We start from the raw sequence: 5000 nt of genomic DNA, 5'->3' as shown, positions 1-5000 counted from the left end.
GGAACTATCGTGACTGCCTAGCGTTACAACCGGATGTCACATTTAGTATTCAGATGATTGACAAGTGAAATAGGAGACAGAGAAGTATTGTGAAATAGGAAGGTTTTTGAGGAGACACAACGCAAACAACACGAGGATCGTGAGACCAGTTATTTGTACCTTTTGTTTCATTTTCGTTATTAAACCCGGGAATTGTCTGTACATCGTGAGTGCTTTTGTGTGCCATACAACTTCGGGACAGTGCAATCATTTACCATATAAGGTCAAACTATTAAAGGTATATGAGTTGACAACCGGGATTGAACCAATCAGAGCACGAGAATTGCATTATCCGAGGTTGAGAATTTAATAAATAATAATAACATGAGTTAACATGACAAGTTAGTGCACATAACAACAGACAAAATGTAGTGGAACAGGCATTGGTATTCATTCATGTGCTGTAGTTTTCATTGACATTATCTTTGTACACAAAATTTTAACAGTGTGTGCTTTCCATTCAATACTCACTCCACCTTCCCTTCTCGGAGAGGTCTCTTTTTTTGTGTGTGTTTGCTGGACTGACAAGTACAGGAAAAGATACCTCTGCCCTGCATGGGTTGAAATTCACTGTATTGAACATGTGTGGCGGTTACTTAGCGACTAAATCCTCACGTGATACTTCATGTTGTGTGTGTTCACTTAACAATAGTGGAATAACTGTAAAGGAATGTGTGGGACACAGCAGGCTCAAGTCACAGTCAGCAATCATAGGGCATGGGGTTTGAAGAATGCTGTTCAAGGTTGTGGACAGTGGTTGGATCAAAGTGAGTTTGACCCATGGCATAGGTCTCTTTTCCAGGGAACTCAAAAGAAAAGAGACCTCTGCTGGCAGGGAACACTCCACCAGGCATTCGCAAAAGTTTTGTGCCCATAAATAAAATTTGTGTGAGCATGAGACAAGGGAAGCAACAACCTAGTAGACTTAACAAAAGTGGTTTGGAACTCTTTAGTTCAACTAGGCAAAGTGGGCCGCCTTCCACGGTGGTCTGTAAAATCATTTTGATTGAACCAAACCATTCATAATAGAAGGTTCTATTTTGACTTCAAACCAGAATTTCCTCAAAAATTTGGATGAATTGAAACCACCTAGGTGCCACCAGATGGAGAAAACAGTGTTTAGTAGAGAAATACATTTTGGAATAAAATCTTAACAAAATTCACGCACATTAATGGTAATAGATTTTAAAATCTGTTATTTTTAAAGAACTAACCTTCAGTAATGTTGGTGGGAGAGAAGACAGGGTGTAAGTTAAATCCTTAGCTGACAAAGGTTCGTTTTACAGAACTCACCCTCTCAAGACCTCCCTCTTGAATATTCCTCTATCTCGCGTAGATGTTGTGGTTCAATTTTTTCTTACCGGTATTTCATATTTTTGTTAAAGCAGTTCAATTTTGATTTCCCTGTGTTTCAGATTATGATAATGAATACCAGACAAAAAAAAAAATCAAAATTGAACTGGTTTGGTCTTAAACCAAGAAAAGATTTGAACAGCAACACAAGACAAGATAACTGTTAACTCCTTAGGTATCGAAAAGAGTGGGCTCAGCTGCATGAAACATCAAGGGAATGTGCAAAAAGGGCTGAGGTATGTACTCATTGTTGCTGTCATTCATAAAAGTTTCATTGTGACCAAATCTAACAATAAAGGCCATTGGAGCAGTAAGTGTAGCTCAAATGACTAGTGCACATCTTTGACAGATGAGTCTTTATTACTTGAGTTACCTAGTATTAAGACCCATCCCACCCTTGGCGGTCGTGCATTCCAGTCAGCTGCACCTTATCTCTGGAATGCAATACCTTCGGCAGGTCGCAACATAAAGACATTGGACACTTTCAAGACTGCTGTAACAAACTCATTTTTTAAATTTAGCTTTCAAATAGATTTTATTCATGTCTTATCTTTTATATACATGTATATATGATTAACTAGTTCTAGCTAGGCTATTGTTGGCTTTGATTGTGTATAGGTTCGTAGTTTTTAATAGTTTCACGTTTTAGTTACTTTTAACATAATTTTATTTTAACAATATTGTGCAGCGCAACTGAATATATTTATATAGAGGTCTGCGCTATATAAATGTAAATAATATTATTATTATATTATTATTATTATTATTATTGACAGCCAGAGGTCGCAAGTACGATTCTCAGCTACTTCAACATCTGTTTCAACTTTCCTCTGATTTGTGTAGCTGTGGCTTTAAATACAACTGTACCTACATTTGTATAAATGGAGCACTGACAGAGGGAGACGTTAAATGGCTGGGAGAGGGTAAAGAGGGAGAGAAAGCTGGAAACTGAAATCAACAAATTACATGTGTACATGTAAGAGATTTTAATCGTCAGTGGGGGCTGTCCAGGGTATTTCATTGTCAATGGTTTAATCGCTTCCTGGGAGTTTAGAGGAAAAGAAAAACTGACTACTAATTTGAACTATCATATGCTTAGATAAAGCTTCCTTTGTCGTGCAGTTCTGAAACAGTAATGCAGAATAATTAATATTTTTTCTTTTTTCAGAATGCAGACCAAATTATATCTGAGCTTTCCAAGAAATGTTCCAATCTTCATACAACCATATCCACATTTCACAATGAGCTGGCTCAACTGCCGGATGTTATACAGAGCATTGAGACAGTCAAGGCTGATATAGGTTAGTGAATCTCAGAAATCCAGGGTAAGGGCCAGGTTTGTGGCCCTCTATTTTTGGACCAAAGCCGTAAGCATTCAATTTGGGATACTGTTTGAGGCAAGTCATATTAGGCAAGGTTTTGAAAAGATTAGAAATTAATATATTCATTTGATACACATACCTCTATATTTGTCTACTTGGGAAATTTTGTTGCAAGGAATTCTTTGAACAGCCACCATTTTTTCTGGTAAAATTAATGTACTGGTCCACACTAGAAGAACACAGCTTTATTTTGAACAGAACATCATCTATAGGTAATCCAACTATTGTGTTTGTTGAAATTATTTTATAAAGAGGCTATTGGGGGACAGATGGAAGTACTGGATAACTGCATGGTGGACTTGGAAGAAGTTTGTGAACTTTTGGACTTAGAACGCAGAAAGGCTGCTCAAGAGCGCAAACTGGCAATGCTCAAACACAATCGAGAGTAAGTTTGAAATTTTTTATCCACAAACTGGCCATATTAACAGTGCTCAAACTTAAAAAAAAATATCCCGGTTGTCCCTGTTTCAAAAACCGAGCACTAAACCTTAAATTTGATTGCCCTGATAAATGCTTGGTTGCCCAATAGGAAGCCCCCTATGATGTACGCTGTGTTAAAATGCAATCACATGGTGTTGGAGCTGGGTATCCCATATCCCTAACCGTACGTCTGTGGCTGTTGGGTCTTACTAGGACAGAACTGATTATTAATTGATTGCCGGAAGCACACAACCATGCTTTTCATTTACCAAAAACTGGTCACCCAGTGAACTTTCTGGTCATCTGGGACGACCGGACAACTGCTAATTTCGAGCACTGTATTTATCTCTATACTTAAAATTTTGATCTAATTTGTTTTCTTCTTTTCAGAGATGACTTTGAGCTTTTGAAAGGTAAGAAACTGGAACCTGTACCGACAAGGCCACAAGGCCTACAGTCAAGCTTTTGATCACAAGTTTTGTTCCTCAGGCTGCAATGCCCAGACAAAGCAATTCCTCATTGGTTTGTCTGTTTTCCCTTCCCATTCTTAAGAATTAATTTCCTAATGATTCCTATTTCTCTTCTTATCAATATTATTTATTACTATTGGTTTTATTTGTTGAAGTCATTTGATAGGATACTAGAGAATAAATATTATTATTGACTTTTTTCGATAAGTCTGATTCAAATCCTGGACCTTTGGATTCTGAGGCAATTTGGATGACCTGACTAGATAAGAACTTAAATTGAGCCATGCCACTGGGTATGTGACTTAGAAATGTGAGGGCGTGCAATATTTTGTTGTATTACATCATCTTTCATTTCATTTTCCCATTTCTGCTGTATGAGTGACACCCACACTCGGAGATTTTTTTTAACAAAGGCTGTTGTCAGTTTGTTTTTGTCACCAAAGAAATTATAGTAAATTTATTGTTATGAAATTAATAATGTTAATCTCACAGAGGAACTTGAATCAGAAAAGGAGAAGAAAGAAGTGAAACTGCAGCAACTTGAGAGGCAAGCATCCATTGAGAAGCAACAGTGTATGAAGATGCATTCCTGGAGCAAATGAACTACTATACAGCATGGCAAGACTGAAGGTAAATCTTCAGGGCCCGGTTGTTTGAAAGTAGATTAACTTACGATGTAATCTAGGATTAGCGTAAACTTTTGTTTCTAGTCAACTTTTGATGAAAGTTTCTTTTGCTTACTGTTTTTTTCAAGATTGACTTCTTCTCATGTAACATTTTGCAGAATATCAGATGAGTGTTTAACAGCCTTTGGAGTAAAGAAATAAACTCGTTGGTTAATTTTATCTGGGATTAGCATTATTAAATTAGCTTTTGAACAACTGGGCCCAGAGTGAAAAGGGCTACCTGTTTTTGGACGTGAGCAAGAAATTATCTAATTTCAAAACCAAGACAGCCTTACTTAAATTGTAGTCAGCAGTGGTGTTGTACAGCAGCGGTACATGGAGTTTAACTTTGTAAGGTGCATTGAGGCTACAAGAAGGTGCTCAGGGAATGCAAGACCTGATGAATTCTAATGATAAAACAATAATAATCCATGAAATATATGGCATGGAGAGTCAGACATTTTCTGTGGATTTTTACTATCATATAGAACCAATCACATTGTTGCATGGTAGAAGTACTGGATCTCTGGGATGATAACGTTTGAAGATGATACTGAACTTCATAGAGAGCTGGATAATTTCTTTGGTTCAGGAGCTGAGGTTAGGTAGTTATGAGACAGTTACATGAAAAAGCAACTTAATAAGGAGGCTTGAAAGAGTTTTCATGCATA

At 37.2% G+C, this 5000-nt stretch overlaps 1 pseudogene; it reads left to right on the top strand.

Annotated features, from left to right (window-relative positions):
• The window catches only part of LOC138020922 (dysbindin-like), an 11368-nt pseudogene extending 6430 nt beyond the window's left edge, over positions 1 to 4938 (top strand).
• Positions 4939 to 5000: the final 62 nt, after the last annotated feature.

This window comes from Montipora capricornis, chromosome 10 (genome assembly GCF_036669925.1).
Source record: "Montipora capricornis isolate CH-2021 chromosome 10, ASM3666992v2, whole genome shotgun sequence".
Taxonomy (NCBI): domain Eukaryota; kingdom Metazoa; phylum Cnidaria; class Anthozoa; order Scleractinia; family Acroporidae; genus Montipora; species Montipora capricornis.
The sequence above is the reverse complement of the archived record's forward strand: the minus strand, read 5'-3'. Positions and strand labels throughout refer to the sequence as shown.